The sequence below is a fragment of the Typopeltis vanoorti genome, chromosome 17, assembly GCF_054136105.1.
Source record: "Typopeltis vanoorti isolate ZY-2024b chromosome 17, IOZ_Tvanoo_1.0, whole genome shotgun sequence".
NCBI lineage: Eukaryota > Metazoa > Arthropoda > Arachnida > Uropygi > Thelyphonidae > Typopeltis > Typopeltis vanoorti.
In genome coordinates, this window is record NC_143565.1 from 11,927,849 (window position 1) to 11,951,526 (window position 23,678).

The following is a 23,678-nucleotide window of genomic DNA, read 5'->3' on the forward strand; positions in this document are numbered from 1 at the left end:
AATGCAAGGGGGAATTCATTACTGTTTCGCCACCTAAATCCTCCTTCCCCGCCATAACGACTCACAAGGGGGAGCATTCAAACAAACGGCGAAGAACAACAGAAGATCTTATGGAGGAGGGCTCGCCCACACAGGACTCTCCAAAAAATCCGGAGAAGGTTCCCCCCCCCCCAGTCATATTATGGGGTAAGGGAAATGGACTTCTGTCACATAAACCCTCATGGAGCACAACATCATATACTCCTGGGCAAAAAACTCATATGAGGGAGTCAAAATCCTGCCACCTACTGTAACTGACTATAGGCAGATGACAAGGCTAATGGACAACAAAAATCTTCCCTACCATACCTTTGCTTTACCAAGCGAAAAGACTCTAAAGGTGGTGATATGCGGTGTCACAAAAGGAATCACCCCTGCGAAATCTCCGCTGATCTAAGCAAGCAGAGCCTGACTCCAATCAAAGTGATCAGGATGCTCAGGTCTGACAAAGGACAATGCCTTTAGTACTTGTAGAGATTGATAACATTCAGAAGAAGATATATGAATTGACTACGATTTGTGGCCTCAGAATTTTTACGGAACCTCTAAGAAAGAGAGAGTCAGGAGGACTGCACCACAGATGTCAGCGGTTTGGGCACGCCCAAAAACTATGCCGGGCCAACTTCAGGTGCTTAAAATGCGGCGAAGGACACCAGACATCACATGCACCAAGCCAAGATCCACGTCGGCTAAGTGCGCAAACTGCAGAGGACCCAATCTGCCAACTAAAAAGGGTGCGCAGCACACCGAAAGAAACCGCGGGTCAGCAAACGCTGCCCATCCACCGACCAGCAGTGACACTTAGGGCAACCGTGCAGATCGCCATCCAGTCCAAACAACCTCCACTTTGACAACTCAGGAAGGAAAACAACCTGAAACCAGAACCAAAACATACGCTGAGACTGACTGTAAGGGCCAAGGATACTTTCTCCAACGAACTCACAAGCTCCAACCTAACATCAGTACTAACTGCCTCACTACCTACCATGCTTCAGGAGTTCAGCAAAACAAATCTTACGCCATCCTCCACGAAAATCCTGTAAGGCACCCATTCAATTCTGACAGCACTCAATCATGAATAAAAGAAAATATAAGCCTAACTCCATTTTCATAACTACATAGAACGCAAATGGACTGATGGAACTGCAAGAGTTCACTTACAAATACAATCCTGATATAATCGTAGTAAATGAAACACATCTAAGGCCAGCTAATAACCCTAAATTACGGAGCTAGATACTGTACAAAACAGACAGACTCACCACCAGTGGAGGAGATACAGCCGTATACATTAAAAACAATCTAAGCCACAACGTCCTGACCAATCCGCAAACAAAGAACCTAGAGGTAACGGGTATTGAAGTTCATACAAACGATGTTGGCATTATCAAAATCTATGCTGTATACAATCCACACAGCATTCCATTGCTGGCATCTGACTTGGACTCAATTCTCGATATTTCCATTCTCCATTCCATCAAAATTCGGCATCTGACTCGGGCTCCATTCTCGGCTCCACAGACTCCTTCATTATGGCTGGAGACTTTGAAGCCAAGCATACATCTTGGTTCAGCTGCACAATCAATGACAAAGGTCGTATTCTAAATCACTTCTCGACGCGAAACTCTATTGTTATAGCCGGACCCACAGAGCCCCCCTATCACATCCCAGCTGGACGCTCAAATGTACCCGACATCGGCATTCTGAGGAACATCCGATACCAGTATCGGCTGGAAACGTTAAACAAGTTATCTTCTGATCAGAACCCCATTCTGCTTAAGTTCGGTAAACAAGAACAATTCACTCCTCCACACTCCTTTATATGTTGGGACAAGCTCTGCCGAACTCTCTCAGATCACATCGGCCCAGTACCTATTATCCACAATAAAGAGGAAATAGGCATAGCCGTAAACAACTTTACCAGCTAAATCAAAAAAGCAATAACATTACTTACTCAAACCACAGTCTTTCACCTTAGCGGTTGGATCCCTGAGGAAATCATGGACCTAATCAGATTAAAAAACAAAGCCGAAAAGAGGTACCATAATACAAAAATCCCACAAGATAAAACAACTCTGAATAATTTAAATAGACAAGTCCGTGAAGCTCTGCAAAAACATCGAAACCAAGATTGGGAAACCAAACTGACTAATCTAAACCCAGAGGACAACTCCATCTGGAAATTCTTGAGAACCCTCCTCACTAAATGCCAACCTATACTCCCAATACAGACCAAGAAAGGAATTGCTCACATAGATAAAGAAAAAGCCGAAACTCTAATTGACAGCTTGGAAACTCAGTTTAATCCCTCTAACGAAGATCCGAACATCAATCTTATCTACAAGATTCACCGCTGAGTCAAGCAGGTCTTAAGACAACAAAAGGATAACTCAGACCCTATCACACCCACTTCTCCAGCAGAAGTTACCAATATCATAACCCATCTGAACAACAACAAGGCTTCCAGATTCTGTTTGTGATTCCATCTGGAATCACAAACAGAATAATAAAACTACTCCTCAGAAAAGCCATTGCGCATCTAGTCAACATAATCAATGCCATCCTCAGATTCAAGCATTTTCCCATAACTTGGAAGACGGCGACATCACTCGAATCAAAAAGATCTGAAAGAGCTCTCAACTCTCCGAAAGCTACAGACCAATCAATCTTCTGTCCACCCTTGGAAAAGTTGCGTGAAAAGACGTCCTTACAAGGCTTCAATCAGCAACGGATAAATTAGGTATTATTCCAAATGAATCGGATTCAAAATAAACCATTGCACTGTACAACAAACACACCGACTGGTCGAATATATCACAAAAGGTTTCGACAAGAATCTTCATACAGATGTGGTATTTATAGATATTGCAAGGACTTTTGATAAGGTGTGACATCACGGTCTTCTCTACAAACTCATCAAATTCAATATACCAATTAATTTAATAAAAATAATTCACACATACCTCAAAGACAGATACATGCAGGTATTTATATGTATTTATATTTATATTAGTATGTTCTATCTCATTAATTTCGTGCGATTCATATGGTTAATTGTAAGGAAAACGTTTGGCAATTTCCACTAAACTTACCTCAGCAGGAAATGGTGAAATAAGTGCGCCTGGTTTCAGCACGGATCGTGGAGCTCTTGTCATGAAAGTTATGGGAACGATCCATGCGGGGAAAATCAGCTCAACAGCTATGCTGGCGTCGTACGTTACATCGAATGCTGGGATGTTGATGTCCGCTTCCTGTAACATTGTTTTTGAACTAAGACAGCAATACAAAATTATGGTGTTTCCAGGAGTGTGTGCAAATAAAGAATACCATACCTGAGTTAATATCATGTCCAGAATTCCGGTAAAAGTACTGTTTTTTAAATCTCCGTATTCCCCATCTTTGGATTCAATGATTTTGTATCTGTAAAAGCATTTGAATCGATTATGTGAACGCACTTCATAACAAACCCGAGTAGTTTTCATTATAGCTAATAAAGATCAATAATGTGAATTATTAGATCGATGAAACGGACTTTGCTAATTCATTTCACATCAGGCGGTTAGAACTGCCTTAGAATAAGCTAATATTATATACTAAAGCTTACTTGAATTTCAGAAAGGTGGAATACAGTTGTAGAAGGAATGCATCCATGCCGATGGTAAGGTCCTTTTCTCCTTTGTCGTTCACTGACCTCTCGTAATACATGGGCCACTTGTAAATAATTGAAAGACAAATACTTTTAGAAATATTGTATAATGTTTGAGATACACATATCACCCACTGAATTAGAAATCTTTATACAGATGTACGTAAACGTCAGCGTATATGCAAAATACTTGGTCGCATGCGTCGCCAAGTGTTCTGGGCAACTATTTAAAAGTACTATTGGTCATTAATCGTTGATAGTGTTGATCACAGTGGGAAAAAACAAAGGATTTTTCAGAGTTCGATAAACGCCTTATTGTGGGTGCCCATCTGGCGGGAGACACAATTTTGAAAACAGCAAAGCTGTTTTTAAAAAATATGAGATATCCTGAGTGTTTAATCAGTGGAAAAACAACTCACATTTCTTGTCTAAGAGGTGTACCTGTGATGTGTCAAGAAAAATATTGCCATCATCTGAACAGGCTTGTGTGGACAAACAGAATTTCCTCTGTGCAGTGACTGATCAAAGCATTTAATGAAGGAAGTTCCCGACCCATATCTCAACGAACCCTGCGCAGGGAATTGAAGAGGATTGGAATTGGCAGTCGCATGCCTATACGTCAAATAAAAGTTTGTATTTCAGTAGCGAGTACGTGTACATTGCATTTGCAAAGATTTTTGAACTTATTAAGGATATTACTGCATTAATTTTGAAGTATGCGAACATAAATATTCTCCTTCAGCGACAACTGCGTTCAAGTTTCATTGACTAAACATCTGGTTTTAGAAACAACGTAAAAATTCATTGCGGCTAACATTAATTAAACTGCTTTTTTTAAGCTGTTTAAAATCATAGTTTAAATTATATTAATAACTTCAATCACTAGTTATTTAGGGACTTAAATTTAGCTTAATAAACAATTAAGCAATACAAAATTGCTAATTGCAGGAAATAAACAGCAATTTAACAGATAACAAATGCGATTATTATCGTATTCTTTTGATCTATTAATTATTCGTTAATTATATCAGAAATTAAGACCGAGGAAGAAGGACTCTTTAAATCTACCAAAATAAGTTTCTGGAATGGAGTGAGTGGTGCAGAGAATCCAAATAATTTGATCACAGAAATCCAAATTGAATTACAAATATGCAAAGTTTTTTTTTCACTTTAGAATGTTCATTCACTTACTTCGTACTCCGCCACGTTGAGTGTGACGTTGTTGAGGTCATCACAAACGTAGAACAGCGATGATTTCAGAGGATGGAAATTATTTAACTTAAAAGATTCTCTGTAAACATCCCTGGAATTTGAGGGGAAAACTGGCCTCATGTAGCGGTTTATTTCGTACATCGCAGCTGTCCGATTCTCTGAGATTTCAGTGCTCACTTCCTTCGTCTTAAAAAAACGAAAAAAATATTAAAATCTCAAGAGGTCATAACACACTTTATTGTAGAAATTTTACACTGACAAAAGGTCGCCATTGTGAGCCAATGTATACTTACATGTTCGGAAATAATGCGAGAGGGAAGAGAAGAAATAAATACAGCATAATACGGTGCTGCGGTCGTAATGGAATAGTCGTATGTTAGTTCGCTGACGCGCACATGGCCATCCACGAATATGAACCACCTGAGGTAAAACTTGGCAAATGCTGGTACCTGCATGAAAATAATAATTATTATTATTATGTGATTTCTTATTTATTTTTACAAATAATTTATGCTTACTTAAAGAAAATGTAGTATCCTAAAGTAATTTTGAGAATTATATTTTTAAATATTTAATCTTTTTTTCAAATTATAGTGATGATCCCTTTTATCTTTCAACATATTAATACACCTTTTTATTTTTAATATATAGTTTGTATATTAAAATTAAATCAAGTTGATTTCATTGTTTCATTAGATCATGTTGATACATTACATTTTATAGTATTATGGCAAGCAAGGAACATGAAGAAATACCGGTATGACGGAAAAGTTAGATGTTGATATGCTTTTTTGTTGCTGGACTGGAGTGACACTATCAAGAAAACCGAACTCAGGAGACTAAAAACATACACCCTCCCTCTGTGTATATGGTCCGTATCCCTGTTAACGATGGTGAAAAATAAACACATACATAGATGTCATTTCTCAACAATGTAGATTCTGTAAGTAAACAATTCACTAAACTTTCGCGTGCACTCAAATTGTCAAAAATTATGAATTTGTGTCACTAATTGATTATATATTATGATTTTTTATTGTTTTTAAGTGTAAGGATGGCAACCACATAAATTCCCGAACTGCTCAAATACTTAACCAATGAAAGTGTCATTACCATTAAATACATTTTAGTTGCTTTTATGTTTGTGAAGGGAAACCTGCACATGTAGTTAAATCATGGATACAGCCATGTCCAGATTGATTACCTCTATGTTGCTTAAACATAAATAAATACTAATATAATTTTTTGATTCATGTGCATTCGGAAAACTTATAACAAAGCAGGCCAGGTATGAACAAGTGATTGAAATGAGAAAGGGCGAGCTTCCTAATGTGTTTCATGAACAGATGGGGGATTATAGTCCTCTGGAAAACATCCTGGTTTATTCCTGATAATATTTTTCTTTTTATTCTTATCATTCGCTATAGGGTTTCATTTGTTGATTTCTGTCTCGTGTATTTGTATATCTTTAATTAGGTGATTAGAAAACTTTCCCACAGGTTTGCTTTCTTTCCCCTCCCCCCTGAGTAATGACACTTTCATTGTCATTACGATCCATGAGGTTGGGTTAAGGAAGTCTACTTTGGGGCATAGAAGTTAGAGAACCTGGCTGCACTAGGCCTTTACCCGAATTGATGTTACATCCTCAATTTTGTATTCTGACATAACTTCGTAGGATTGTATGACTTGTTTTATAGAGTTACGTATGAGCTAAGGTCATAGCAGTGTTCATGGAAATGTGAGAATTGCTTGATTGAAAATAATTACTTAAAGAAGGAGATGCATAAATTATCAGAACTAATGTTAGATTTAGTAAGATGTTTAGTATATTTCTCCTGGTACTAAATGAAATCCTTCAGTAATAATGCGTGTTGCTAAACGCGTTTTATAAACAGAGGGTAGACCGACTTTGGTCTGCGCGGTTAGCCGAGTGGCTATGCGCTTCGCAACCATGTGCCTCGGAAAAGAGTGTCCTGGGTTCGATTCCCGTCGCCGACGTGAGGAGCTTAAGGATCTTTTTCAGACAAAGCCAAGTTAGCCGGTCTTAGGCGTGGACAGCAGGGTTTTCCCCCCAGTTTATCTGGGGTTTTTTCTCCCCAAGCAGACAAACCGGCCCCGTGAACGCACATGGATTACAGTCATGAAGGTCCTAGCCAAATACCGGTTTCGAGCCTGGATAAAATTGGGGGGTTGAGGAAAGCAGTGTTGAACTATCCCGTAAAAATCTCACTAAGAGCACTTTGTGGGCAATGCCTACAAGTTCACCAGGGTCGGAATAATGACTAAGGATTATTGAGGTGGGATTGCTTTGAATAACAGTCTCTGCATTCGGGAGTGTGGGAATGGACGAAGGTCCTGGTCCGAACTGAGTTGGAAAGAGTTGATTATGGTAGCCAGAAGAAATAGTAAATATATCTAGAAAATGATTACGGTTTTGTTTATATTAGCTGCAATACAGTTTTAATCACGTCTTGTATATTATAATTCAGAGTTAACTAGAATATAAGTGGAACTGAATACGGGAGAAGAAAGTGGTTCTCTGCCCTACAACTGAAATCAGAAATTATCCACACTTATAGTAATGGATTCAGCTTTTATTAGTGGATTAGGACTTTACTCGCTGTTGAGAATAGAAGAACTCTTTAACCTTTTTATTGAACAGCTGTAGGCGGTAATATTTGAGAAAAATTAAATTGTGGGAGGAATAAAGTTGGGTGAATGAATAACTGACATTTTCATTCAGTATATACGTTTATCAGTTAAACTTCATTCTACAGCTTGGGAGGTTACTGTAAGAAACGCAGTAATCTCGCATCCATGACTACATTCAAGATAATATCAGGAACTCTTTAAGATTAAGACTTTGCATTTCTTGGTGTGCAATGGTTTAAAGAGTCGCTTACCTTGTGGAGAAGGTTCTGGGCATCTCCCGGCGAACCGCACAGCAATATTACCAGAAGTTTGTTATAATTCAAGAGAAAACGTTTTTGTATGAATGGACTGTACATCTCCGTGATGAAAGTCAAACCTCTGTGGAACTCTAAAATCATTGCAGAAATTCGCAGTTGAAAGATCTCTTTTGATATGCAAGCAGTCGTGAGGGTATCTGGAAAGAGATGGAAAGAAATTCATCGGTAAAACGGCAGAATAGACGCCTAAATTAGTTTGAAAAAGTTCGATAATTCGAATACAGTTTCCAGATTATATAACATTTCACCGCTGGGACTAAATATTGTATTAATTCTACCGAAAAAGCTTTAAAACCTTTTTCGGTGGAATTAACATAACAGAAATTGAAGCTGGAACAATGAGTGGATGTTGGTTCTGGTGATTTCTAGATCTGGAGGAAAACAAAGAAAACACAGAAATTTTAACCAAACAATGTCCGTGGAAGAACCTTTAAAATGGCATAAATAGGGGTTCGTGTTGATTTAAGTGTCATCCTAATGCCGACCTGGTTAGCCGAGTGGTTAGCGTATTTGCTCTCCAGCCAAAAGGCTGTGTTCGAATCCCGCTGTGGGCATGGATATTTGTGATTGTCTGTGAAAATACTGGTGGTCTGAGGTAGATGGCGTTGGTGTGGATGGTGATGGTGGTAGCAGTTCGTTGTGATTAGTGGATTGAGTGCTAGAATCGGAGGGTTGTGGAGTAGGTGACCTCCCTCGATGAGTCTTATGACTCCCTGGAGTTGTCACGTAATAATAATTATAAATGTGGGAGGGATTTCAAAGTAGTGAAGGCTAAGGATTTGAATAAAGTGAGCAGTTGTTCAAGAAAGAATTATTGTCTAGTGAGGGTTTTTTTTTTTTTTTTTTCATAGGGTGAGATATGAGTTCGTGCTAGAAAACGAATGGATGATTGTTGGTACGAGAAGGATTATGTGATCATGTTCGATGAGTCAGGTATTATAAAAGTTCAGAATGGAATGGAGAAGGACTGTCTTGATATTATCATGACAGGAGTGAGTTCTGGTTTCACTGAAGTTAAATCATTCGTTAGTCCTATGTAAGATCAGAAATCAAACCAGAACTCCGAGCTAAACTCGCCAGAGATTGTTTCGATCTAAACCACTTTGTAAATTTTCTTGCTGCAGTTGTAACAGTTGATCACAGAAATACATCTCTGTGGAAAGAGATGTACTTCTAATGTAGAATGTGGTGTTTTTGTTTTTATTATTAGAAATCACAATTAGTAGAGCTATTGTACATATTCTAAATATAATAACATTTTTACATTTCGTAAATATTGCACGATATTTATTAAATATTACAATGTTTAGAGTACAATATTTACGTTGTAAATATTTATTTTATAAATATAAAATGTGTTTATTTTATATTTAAAAAAAAATAAATATACAATTTATAATAATGTCCACTCTTCAGATATCTTCAGGGCCATGTTATGGACTGTGCAGTGATGATTTGATTTTCAGTTATATTTAAAAATTCTTTATTTCAATTGAACTTTGTTTTAAAAAAGTCTTATTTTAAAATATTGCCATTGATGGAAATTAGAATTTGTGTTTTAAATAATGAATTAAATTTCATTTTAGGAAATTAAAAACAATAAAATGTTAAATATTACTAAAAATGTTAATATAATTTAATTTATTCAAGTAAATTATTTTAGACACCATTTAGTTTTATATATAATTATATTAAAATAAATTAACAAGAGTATTTCGCTTTACATTTAATTTAGTGAACTGTGATGTGCAAGCGACCTCTGTTGACTTGTGCTAATTGGATTTTATTTATTAGTATAACCAAACAGGGAAGCAAATTTTAGGTACCTACATTGCTTGATTACTCTATTAATTTTGTACCTGTTGGTGAAGAAAACAAAACTAAGATATTCGATTCCACCCTGAGGTAACCTGTGTAGAGATCCTGGATCATCTTTATCACTGCAGGACATTTCCAAGGCTGCTTGACTACGCTTGAGTTAAGATTCTCCTCTGAAAATAATAGAAATATATAAAATCATATATTATATATTATAGAGCTACACCCGCTCGTCTCGCGCAGGCCTCTACAAACATCCACTCCCAAGAAAGAATTCAAACCCACGGAGAGCGGGTGCTACACACTCACCAATCAGACAACACCAGTGATTGAAAATGTACTTTTAGAAAGACAATCGCAATAAGGCCTTGTTTAGAATTTAATATTTCATTAATTGTTTACTGCTTAAAATTCTTTCCAGTTTGATTTCTTTCTTAAAACAAATATCATTCATTAACACAGAATAACTTCATGCGGCTGTTGCTATTTTCTGAAGTTCTGCGCATGCGCAAACTGTCTACAAGCTAACAATTAACTCGATGGATGATTCAGATAAACGTATTGTCCCACTGTAGTTTTATTTTTTAGTGGCAAAACTAACGTGACTCGTAGCGAATATAAAAATTGTAATGTGGTATATCTGAGTGATAATTCCTAAATATTTCACAATCTTAATCTAGTTTATTATGATTACAGCTATTTTGCCTGCTTCAGTTTAGGAGTACCCCTGTTTAAATGTCATTGGCTATTTACTCATGGATTCTTAGGGTATTATGAGTGTAGATGTACTAAAAAGTATATGTAGCCTAAGGAATAGAAAATTGCACATACCTTTTTCTGGGTGTTGTGGCTTTTCCTCAGTCTGCGATGTCGAAAACTGCAGAGTGTGTGTGTGGGGGGGGGGGTAGGCAGTTTGGTAGAATAAGTTAGAAAAACCCGGGTTTTTTTTTTGTAACATATAGAAACATATACTTTGATATAGGGTGGGGAAAAAGTGAAAGGGTTAATTTTTTTAAAATAGGGAGGGGGAAGGGGAAAGGTGATTGACGGGGTGTGGACCGTTTCGACTATTCGTGGTCGTCATTTGAACACATCGGGAAAGTGGAAGCTATGTCAGGTCGGGTGAGTGCTTCTGCTTTAGAGGTGTTTGTGTTGTCTCCTATTGGTCGGGGTTGTGACCTCAATTTTATGTTGTGAAGCTTCCAAACCTCGGAGATTATGTAGGGCCTGTGTACGTTGATAGAGTTCGCGTCACACTTTATAGCTATTGTTTACATACTTAATCTAGTTTACATACTTAATCATACATACTTAATCTAGTTTATTTCGTATTTTATTAAATTACATTAAATACTGTATATTAAAATACAGCTATAGAGAAACTGCTTCATTTTTATAACCCTCCCAGCAAAGAAAGGATGCAGATTTGTAAAGCATAAGTATGACTGCTGGGTTAAAAATTAGACAACGCAGAAACACACTGTCAGGTGTTTATTATTAAACAATTGCATACTTTTCATGACCATGGAAGTTTGAATGCATACCTTGAAATGTACTTCTTGCTTCAGATAGCAATATGTTTCAGAATGTGACATATCGGCGCTAGGATTAAACACTTAAGAGTATCAGGATAACTGTTTAGCATTTGCATTTAAAATTAAATGCAACTTGATTAATAGCCTAGTTATCTGAATTTAATTAAATTGCATAAATTTTCTTTTCTTTTTTTTTTTTGACCATCTTGAAATCTTTAAATCGATATCATTTGATACTGTAAATTTTTAAGGGAAATTTTTATTACTACAATGGATGGATGCAGATTTCTGTTTAAAACTACTTATAAAAAAAGAAGAGAATTTAATTTGGAAACTCACCGTTTGTTTATAGATTACAAAAAGCATTTGACAAAGTAAAAAGACATATACTGTTTGATATATTATAAAGAATAAATATCCCTAATATTTTACTACATGCAATATTGAATATATATAATGAAAAAAAAAATAATAATAAATGAGATGTCTGAAAAACAATCTATAAACCAAGGAGTAAGACAGGGATGCCCTCTGTCTCCAACACTTTTCAATATTTACATTAATGAAATATTAATACAGTGGAACACCTTAAAGAATCAAGGTATAGAAATTTGCCAAAATACCAAAATAAATGCGCTATTATTTGCAGATGATCAGGCAATAATATCAGATAAGGAAGAAAATTTACAAAGAGTAACATATAATTTAAACATTATAGTAGAAGAGTTTGGAATGAAAATTTCCATAGGTAAAACTAAAACAATGGCATTTTGTAGACAAACTCCAGTTAGAAGCAAAATAGTTATTAATAATAAAATAATAGAACAGACAAATACTTTCAGTTATCTTGGATGTGAAATATCATATGAAGGAGAAAAAGACATCAAATTAAAAACACAGATTATAGGCCTGATAAATAGAACACTCAATCCAAATATAGTACAACAAGAAACACGCTTGAAAATATACAATTCTTTAACAGTGCCTACACTATTATATGGCAGTGAAATTTGGGCAATAAACAAACAAGACAAAGAATAAAAACAAGTGAAATAAGATTTATGAGAAGAACTGCAAAATACGCATTATTGGGTCAAAAAAAGGAACAAAGACATTTTAAAAGAACTAAAAACAAAATCAATAGAAGAAAAACTAAACAATTATAAACAAAAATGGATTGAACATGTAAACCGAATGACCAACACCTGACATTCAAAACAAATCCTAAAATATAAGCCACTTGGAAAGAGAAGGCAGAGTAGATCTCAAAACAGGATATTGGATGGATAATGAGACCGGAATAGACCAATATGGTCTATATCCTTAATTAGTGTTATGATGATGTTATTACAATAATTCGCGACTCTCTCCAGTACTTCAAATGCTAGAATATATGAGAATGCCAGCTAACACACACACATACACAAGCACGGGCAAGGCTTTTACCACAGAGAAAAAAAAATTATTTTCTCTTTCTAAGCAATATATTTTAAAATAATCAAACATTTTCTCACCGTTAACTTGATCTGGGATCACACATATGATTTGAAGTAAAATCACTGAAAGTTTCACCACTGACAGCATTTCTGTTGCCACCCACTGCTTGTAAACTTTCTACGAGTTCTACTGTCGGCGTGTGGGGTACACTGCTGTAAACATGTGAATAACTGCTTCCTATCATTAAAAGCATTCTACCTCTGCCTGCTTCAGAGAACCAATAAGGTTTCATTTTTTTCTTTTTTTGTTATTCTTTTTTGTCCGAAAAATTTAGTAACGCAGTACCTTAATGGGATCAACAGCAGTTTAGATTATGTTTATACATCTGTAGCGTCGAATGGAATTTCAAAACTTGCACGCTTCCAATGTAGATGAATGCGTTTATTGCTAGTGGTCTGTTCTAGAAACGGATCCGAAGTATATTCAGAATCGGCACGAAATCCTGAATTGGTTCCATTTACTGATGTCAGCAAGTGAAATCTCATTACTCGAATAGCACAAAGTTATCATTACTAGGAGAGCAGGAAAGAAAATAAATCTCAAAACTCTTTTCTGCAAATCAATAATATAAAAGTGGCAGCTAAATAATCAGTTATTATCTGAAATCCTCCAAAGGAAAAAAAAGCAAAATTAAAAAGAGGAAATAATCTGTTAATTACGGTTTAAGCTATACACAAATGAAAGCTGTAGAATTAGTAATTGCACTGGTATCAATAATCGGGGGTTTCCAAGTGAGATTACAAAACAGAGTTTGAAAGTTTTATCTAACTTTTATCTAACATAAGTTTGTATACATATAAACATAAGTATACAAACTTAAATAGATAAGTATATATACTTATTTCTTACATTGTTTATGTGAATCCGAGAAGATTGTGAACCTATAGTGTAGGATAACATGGATGCCTGAAGGTTAGGTAATCCTGAAATCTGCCTGTGCAGACTAAATATGTACTTGCAAGTCATTCCAGGCCTTCAGTAATAAGAAAAATGGTCTCAAAATGGATGGCTAATTGCTTTTCCCCGCAATACTTTCGCAGATTCCACTGAACCTAATACATAACGTCTCGGTGAAACAGTGGATAATCCACTCGTGTCACCAGTCCGAAAAAAACTTTTTTTTTTGTACTTTCAGTGACAGGAATATATACAATTACATATAATTAATTAATTAATTTACTGTAATTCCATTCACGAGAGATTGTTCAAAAAGATGAGAGGAGAAGTCAATGTTGGATCTGAAGTTCTATTGATTATACATCTTCTTCCTCCTCCTCTTCATTAGCTTGTTGAACCTGTAACGTAACGATCTTTGCTGCACTAACTAACTTCTTCTACTTCTTTTGGTCTTGAACTCTTTCAGTCAAGTCCGAAATTCCCTTCTCAGCTAAGTCTAGTGAGATATTATCCTCCTAGCACTGCAATTGTTTTCCTCTATTGCTCTTTCCATCAGGCGTCATCTTGAATACTTCAATTTTCTCTTCAACCATTCTTTCCACATGTCCAAACCATCTCAATCTGCAAGCTCTGCTCTTATCAGATAGAAGTGAAGATCTATACAGTTCCTATAGTTTCACTAATGTGAAACTTTTGTTGTTATAAAAAAACTTAAGTTCCTCCGAACCTAAATATCTGCAGGCCTGATGTAACATTTCTTATCCTTATCAGGACTGGCTTAAAGGGGCGAAGCAAGAATGCTTTTCATCTTCCCTGTTATCTGTAGAGGACAGTGTAGGGATAAAGTGTTATTGAGAGCAATTAAAGCTCTGATCATGGCAGGGGGGTAACAGCAATAGCCGAGCCTCAGTTACATCTTCATTAGCTACAGCATTGCCATCCATTACCCTCCAAGGGTACATATATATATATATATTTATATTGCCTGTAAGATGTAAGATTTCCTTATAAGGACTGGCTTGAAGGGGCGAAGCAAGAATGCTTTTCAACTTCCCCGTTATCTGTAGATGACAGTGTATGGATGAGGTGTTATTGAGCAATTAAAGCTCTGATCATGGCAGGAGGGTAACAGCAATAGCCAAGCCTCAGTTAGAACTTCATTGGCTACAGCATTGCCATCCATTACCCTCCAAGAGTATTGGATTGAATGAATCAATCCATACAAGAGTATTGGATTGAATGAATCAATCCATACAAGAGTATTGGATTGAATGAATCAATCCATACAAGAGTATTGGATTGAATGAATCAATCCATATGTAAGATTTCAGACAGGCATGCGAGAAATCATTAAACCAGATTTAAAATTATGGTTGGTGTGAAAAGTTATAACTCATTTTATTAAGTTTAGACCTATTTTTGGCTAAATAATTTAAGCTATGTAATTAAATAATTTAGGATGCCTAAATATTTGCAATCAGTTATGAAAAATAAAGGTAAAAAAGATTTTAAAATCACTTTTTATACTATCATATTATAATTTACCAATTGTCTCTCTCAGCATTCAAAAACCCACTTAGATGAAACAACTAACATCAAACACTTATGTTTCACTAATGTGAAACTTTTGTTGTTACCAGTTCTTCGCTTTCGTTAAAAGTTTCGGAGAAATGTTCAAGAAGGAGAAGAAGAAAAATCTGAAAGAAGGGACTGAACTGCATTACCTCGATCGCATGCTGCACCAATAGTTGGTTTTTCATTAACAGCTGACACGACTAACACTCGTTTATATTTTGTTGCTTTTTGCATTCGTGAGTTTTTTTTAAATCTTCCTTGTGATAGAGGAACGAATCGAAGTTTTTAATTAAACCCCATAAAGTTATTACTTTGTTATGAAAAATGCTGGCTGCATTCGCAGATATATTGTAAACTCTGCAGAAAACGAACAATAAAAACACATTAATGCAATTGCCATTCAGAGACTACGCCATCGTTACGAGTACCTTAACTAAGAATTACACTTCGTTTAATTTTTCATAAAATAAGAAATAATTCATTTAAAACATAGAAGCAACTGAATTTAAAATAAGAGTTTAAGAAACTGACTACGATATCTCTTTAGAAATGTTAGTATTAGGCAGTAATATTCATACACAATTTTTTTAAATGCATGCGAAGTATTGAACTGAGCTCTTATGTTTCTGCTTTCGGTTCGTAATTTTACCAAGAATCAAGTATTGAAATCTGAACTCGGTTTCCTGGCAAGTGAAACCCAAGCAATGAGTAGTGGGACAGTATTTGATTTAACGTAACAACCCTTCCATGCAGTCAACACCGCAGCAGTTTGTGACAGAACAACATAATTATGAACACTCAGTCATAAGTGAATAATTATGAAACTTATTAGCATAATAATTATCAACAGTCAATAATTATGAACACTTTGGAACAGAATCATTATGAACAACTCATCTCACAATCCTTTCCAAGGGTCCCATGCTCTATAGGCTTTAGACCGGCGGTTTTGTTTTTTTATGACCAATCAAATCTTTGCACTTCCATATCCTTAACCATGTCAGCATAACTTTTGCAGTATGAATTGTGCACTAGCGTGTTAGTACACAAATGAGCCATTTTTATAGAATCAAACGCAAATGCACTTTCTGTAGTATTGACTGTACGATGATTAGAGCATTTAATGAAACCAGATTAATTATGATCACCTCCGAGTGCTAAACAGATGGCGATTTCTTCATCTCGTTAGCGACCAACTGCAGTCTTCCTTTAAGCCTTTTCTATAATTAAAGATCTCAAACACAAGCAATTAAATTCGATAACCATGATCCATAACGTAAAGCGCTACTGTCAGGATGGGTGAAGCAAAAATGCTTTTCGTATCCCCCCCCCCCTTCTTTGTCTGTAAAGGAAGTTATTTGGGAAAGGGAGTTTTGTGAGCTTTAATCTCGCCCTCTGGGGGTAGTTGTATTACTTATGATAAGCTGGGAGCAGCATAGTCTTTTGTGTTTGTAGTAATCGGTTTTATGGTAGTTGACAGCTTGTACGATCAGCGGGTTTGAATGCGAACTTGACTTGATGAAGAATTTTTCTGCGAGATCACGAAGAAGGGAGGCGATGTATGGGATGCCAGTTTTTCGATGAATCAATAAATCTCTGATAAACCACGGGACGTCCAGCATCATCCTTAGGCACTTATTTTGGATTCTTTGTAGTTTGGAAATGTTTAATCGTGAGGTGTGACTCCATGCTGGCGAGGCGTAGGTAATAACTGAACGTATAACCATCCGGTAAAGTACTCATTTATTTTGTAAGTTCAGTTTACTCTTGCGGTTGACCGTTGGATAGAGTTGAGCTATTACTTTGGGTGTCTAGGAGTCAATGAGATTGATGTGATTTTTAAAGAGGAGTTTCTTGTCCAGTAGTACTCCATGATATTTGGTCTCTGATTGCCATAGGATCTTTTGACCAGAGAGCAAGATATCATCTTTAATGCAGACCTTTTTTCTAGAGAAAAACATGGCTGAGCTTTTGAGGGGGTTTACTTGAATCATCCAGTTGGTGAACCATTTTCCCACTGCGTTGATACTTCCTTGGAGTCGACTGATGGCCAGGCGAGGGCCTAGAGACCTTGCTTGAATAGCGGTGTCGTCGGCATAAAGGACCGTAATGGCTGAATTTAGAGGGATGTCTGATACGTAAATTATGAACAGTAGTGGGGGCAGAAGGGACCCTTCAGATACACCAGCTAGAATTTTGTGACTTGATGAAACAATTACGCTTGGGAACTGTGGCTGTTTGAATTTAAAAAAAAAAAAAAAACTGGAGTGTTCCAATGGTAGAAAAAAAAAGTAAAAATAAGCAGACACATATCTGGTAAAGATCTTATTCAAGAATCTAATATTTTTATATTAGAGTCTCAAAAATTACACCTTTGATCATAACTTCTCAATGCATTTTGTTTCATTTGGACCTTATAGTGACAAATATACATATACAATAGCATCCAAAAAACCTAAAATATTGAACAATTGCATATTGAATTGAACAATTACATAGACGCTCTGCCATTTATTTATTTACTAGTAGTCCTTATAAGGACTGGCTTAAAGGGGCGAAGCAAGAAGCTTTTCATCTTCCCCGTTATCCGTAGAGGACAGTTTAGGGATAAAGTGTTATTGAGCTATTAAAGCTCTGATCATGGCAGGAGGGTAACAGCAATAGCCGAGCCTCAGTTAAAATTTCATTAACTACGGCATTGCCATCCATTACCCTGCAAGGGTATTGGATTCTTTAAAGAATTCCTTATTTACTAATACTGATTAAAAACTTTCTGATATTTTAATATTATATTATAAACATTTCTGTGTATAAGATTATAAAGTATATTTATGTTATAAGTTTCATTTATATTAGAAATTCGATTTATATTATATATACTATTTATATTTTAAATACTATTATTCATAAATTTATAAAAAGTTTTAAATATGCAATATTTCATTAACTTTTGTTACCCTGTAAAATTAATAAGTATGCTCTTAATTGTTTCATTAATGTCATTGGTTTAATAGAAACCAGACAACAATGTTTTACTATCACAATAAGTAATTTTTTTCACTTATTATTTTTTCTTAGTGAAAAATATGTTTATTAAAAGAAAAGTGCTTCTCAGTAATCAGACAAGCATTTCACAACACCCACATGTCGGAAAGTATGACAGAAGAATGTTCAAATATCAAAAAGCTGTGTTTGTGTTTATGTTTAAGAAGTGCGTTTGGTTAATGTCATTCTTAAAGGACATCTTTAGGAATGTTTAGTGTTCGCTACATGACACTTCCATTACTATATTAAAATAATGTGCACATTCGAAGTTGCTTTAGACCTCAGCAGTAACTTCTGAACATTTTTATTATTATGGCGAAATAATCTTATATTTTCAGTTGTTTTTTGTAACACATTTTAATTAAATTACCAGGCGAACGTCGATTTCCCTTTCTATTCAGATTGAAAGATAAATGTTTGAGTTGCTGAAAGGATTCTGCACGCTACTTGATCTGCCGACAAGAAATAGACGGCGCCTTTGTTCAATGAATTCCACTTGTTTACTTTCGACAAACATATTTTGACAGCAACCCAAGCACGAGCTTTTAGAAGACCTTGAACGCACAAGGGATCCTAAGGCGTGATGAAGTCAGCACGTATGACAACTCCGAGGTAAACAACGAAAGTATCCTCGGTTACCGGAACGCAACTGACCACAATTTATCCACGCAATCCCATACATAAATGTGTCACCAACCACTCTAATAAAGGTGCCGAAAAGCGTGGATCTCAAAATGCAGACGAAAATTGGATCAGTGGTAGGAATATCTCTGATATTACTTCAGTTCGCATGCGTTGTTCTCAGCACATATAACAACAATGGTAAGAAGGTGTTTATGAAAAAAAAAGTTAATGTATTTATGTAGTAGTTTTCTCTTCTTAACGTTTCTCAAATAGATACGAGTGTAGATTAATCTCAAAGTGATAGTTTTATTTATGGCCTTACAGTATAATCTTTTAGGAAGGAAACGTATCATTGATTTATGTTCTGTTAAACAGGAGTTCATTAGAAAGGTTTTGAGACTGAATTTATTTCGTAGGGAAACTACATCGCCTGGTAGTGCGTAAAACTAACAGTGACGGATTCCGAACAAGGTTTTGTACGAAGAGACAGAAATATCTTAGCGTACAATTCATAGTAGCAATGAAATCTTCACCATGACAATGCACCTGCACACTGAGCTCAATTTGCGTTGCAGTATCTTTACAATCACAGTGTCGCACTAGTACAAAACAGTACACGATCATCACCGAACGTATATGTTAAGGCATTTTTCTTTTTAGAGCATAATGAAAGAAGAAATGTTAATTTTTTAATGTTTATTAAAAGGAGTTTTGTTTCTAGCAATTCTAAAGCAGAACGATGCCTTGGCTTAGCAGTGAAATGTGAAATATCGTGTGTATGTGTGTTTATGTGTGTGTGTGTTTCAACAACTTATTTTTTAGTGCTTCGATACCTTTGAATTACATTTCCTGAAGTAGTCAGAGAGTTAAGGATACTGTGAGGGTAACTCGTTATAGACTTTGCTGTTGATAGCGCATTTTTGCCAGTTATTTCATTATAATGCCTCATGTACCGTAAAAATGAATGAGAGTCAACAAATATATCACATAGACAGAGTTAACTTTGGTTTAAAAGCAGCATTTAAGATACAGCTGATATGTGTGCTTAATTCAAATACGGCGCAGAGATTTAGCATCTTCTTTTTCTGAATTAAAACATGTGAAATAGAGACCTTAGAGATTATATTATACTTTGCACTTCGAAATCATTTGATAGAATTTAATGTTTTTCAAAGTCAAATTCTGTACTTTTTTTTTTCAGAAGAAATGTTCCTTACTTCAGCTGAAGATAGAGGGTCGAAGTCATGGACGTGCTACGCCATACGAAAGATGATCAAAGATGTCTACACTGGATTTTTGCGGGTGGAATATCGTATCCTAATTGCGTTTTCTTCACGAATAGGTACAGATTCTCAATTAGAATAGCAAGATTGTGTTTATTTTATTTTATTTTATTTTATTTTATTTTTTATTTAAAGGCAATAGAAAAAAATATGAAAAATGCACTCGTGCAATTTGGCTGTTTATGGAAATAAACTACTATAAACTAATGAGATTTAAGACATAAGTTCGTTAAATGTTCGAAATTCATAGACAAAAAAAAAAAACCAAATACAGCATCGAAATTCGGCGAAAAAATTACAAAAACCACCTACCGCCATCAAAATTGACGATTTTCGCACTTTAAATTGTTATTATTATGAAACCATCCCAATGGTTGGAATAATTGATCACAATGAACGAATTATTAATCCTGTAAATACACCAACCACTGTATTTCGAGCTGGATCATCACTTTCAGACGAAAATCATACCCCGAGCCATTACACTAGTTAAGCGACGATTGCAAGCAATCCTAAAATTTATTTTTAGTTAATCTTAATAATAGTATTATCTATCTACTAAATGTTTCGTTTTCTTTTAATAATTTTCGATGTTAAAATAAACCACTTTAAGCTCTATATATATATATAGAGAGAGAATTCTTGACATCCTTGGTTTACTCAGACTTAATGCGCAGTTTACCGGGATCATCCACCGTGCTAAGCGGAATACCTTGGATTACTGTTTTTGGAACTCCTGTTTGGGATTCGTTAAATATTTAATATTCCTACAGATTTATTACTTCTAACACCCTATGTTTTTAATGAGAATATTCAGGGTATTACACATTAGCCAATCTGTTTACAGATCAACTGACAATTGCGTGCGCTTCTGAACAGCTCTTCGGACTTGGAATTTCTATAATAATTTTAGAGGCGCGCCGAATCCTGCCTTTCATCACCAAAATGTACGACCCCTTCACACAGAAACGTTTCTTCCTAAAGCACAACAAGCTACTGCTGATATATCTCCCTTGGTCAAAACAAGACGTCGAACTTCTTCAAAAGGTAAGTCACTCTACTTTCTAGTTAACAGATAGTTGAGTTCTTATTTTGTCTAAGATTATAATGCAGTCAACAAGACCTCCCTAGTTATTAATTTTAGAAGATTACTTTGAACCTTAAACTTTAAACATTTTTTTTTCAAATTTAAATTTAGCCAATATTGTGTAGTAAAGTGGGATGCTATTAAAAACACCAAAAACGAAACCGGTTTAAATAAATAAATAATCGGGATTCAGTATGACTATCAGAAACGTAGTGGGATGCTTAGGTGTGCACTTCAACAAATTTTGTGTATTTAAAAACGTTGTTGGCAAGAACTTCAGAGTACCAAAGGACTGAAAGGATTAACTTTATTGAACCCAACTTGAGGAGAAGATTACAATTATATCACAACAGAATCTTTCAGTATCCTTTATCAATAATTTCGAAAGCAAAACTTCTCTTATTAATGAAAATGACTTTTATGAAATCGATGAATGTATGAATGACTATTGGGAAGACATAATCATTCATACATTCACAGATTTACATTGTCGTAGTATTTTATAAATATAAAAGCAATTCCATAATAGTCCAAAATCTTCTTTCATTGCTTTAACTTTCTTTTATTTTCATGAAATTTAATTTCGGTCTTTTACGAAGAGGAAAGTTGCCCAGCAGTTAGCTGTTCTCACCCTAAATGTACAGTTTAAAACATAACAGTAAAGGACCAGTTCCACAAACAATTTTTGAAATCTCATCAATCGTTTTTGTAAAATGACGATTTTTAACGATGTTGCGCAATAATTTGGACTGGAATAATTGTTTAAATAAAAACGAGAGATAGTATGGGAAAACCTACATTTTTCACAATTAAGTATTTTGTAAACATTTGTGAATTCAGGTCTCTCATCATTGGCTTTTGAGCATAAAAATGGCGCTGAGAGAGAGAGAGAGAAAGAAAGAAGAAGATAAAAGGATAGAGTGAAATAGTGATAGAGGAGAGAAAAAGCTGTTTGACCTCATTTTTAAAGATGGCCCGTGTGTTCCAGTCCCTGTGAGTGTTTTTCCATTTGTCGCATAACAGTTGTAATTCCCCGTTATACATTTTCGAGAAGACTCCAAGGTCCTTTGGATGTGGCAAAGACCTCGACTAGTTCGACTCGACTAGTTAAAGAACCATTTCCTGGCCTGTTACTGAACTGCCAACCGCTTGCTGTGACAACTCGTGGGTCTAAGTTGCTGGAAATGCAAACACTGTCGAGTCTCGCTGGGACTACTCCTCTCTACTGCGTTGTACCGACTCTACCTGGATTGTGCTCCCTCTCCAGATGCCAATGAGGTCGACATTATCACAACAGAGTTGCAGTTCTCTAGAGCAGTGTTTCTCAAACTTCAGATATCCGCGGACCCCTTCTTAAATTTTCATTATTACCAAGTACCCCTAATTAATTAATTCAAAAATAAATAAATTAATTAAAAATTAATTAAAACGAATAAATAAATTAATTAAAATGAATAAATTAATTAAAATGAATAAATTAATTAAAATGAATAAATTAATTAAAATGAATAAATTAATTTAAAATATTAAAAAATTAAATATCTATTTTATTTGAATTTATATGTTCATGTAAACAAAAAATATGATTTATTTTTAATAGAACAAACTTTATAAAGATACTATAAAGTTTTACTTAGTTGAAATAATTTATCATCAATGAGAGGAGTGAAATCGCTTATGATGAGATAAAATTTCAGCAAAATTTGGCTCTATAGTTGTTAATTTTAATCTCAGATGCGGTTCGACATCTATAATGCGATTCCTCTTCTTCGTCTTAATATCTACAAGGGCCGAAAATCCAACTTCGCACAGATATGAACTTGGAAATAGAAAAATTAACCTTAGAGCTTTATCTGTTAATTCAGGAAATTCATTCTGTATTTGTAGCCAAAATGATGATAACGTATTCTCACTGTATTTATTTTTTTAGGAAACCATCAAAAGCTAGTTCTAAAAGTTGTTCTTCTTCTATTGACGATAGACCCTTTGGCATAAATTTGTTTTTATTGAAAGGGTATCTTATCCACTCAATATTAATGTCCAATTCAGGGAAATACTTTTCTAGATTCATTTCTAAGTTTTTTAAATGCTGCATGATAGTAATTTTCACATCATCATCAATGTTTTCATTTGAACTTGCGAGCAATTCATGAAGCGATGGAAACGCATCAAATTCTCCATTACCAACCCGCTTTTGCCATAACTTCATTTTTGCCAACGTAGCGTTCACTTTATCTTGGACATGAAATATAGAAATTTACTTGCCTTGTAAAGATAAATTAAGATTATTTAATACAATAAATATATCTGCCAGGTATGCTAATTGACTGAGCCATTTCCAATTATGTAAATACTTTCTCAATTCAAACTTTTCATCAAGAAAAACTTGGAGTTCATTCCGAAGTTGAAATAAACGAGTAAGAACTTTTCCACGAGAAAGCCAACGAACAT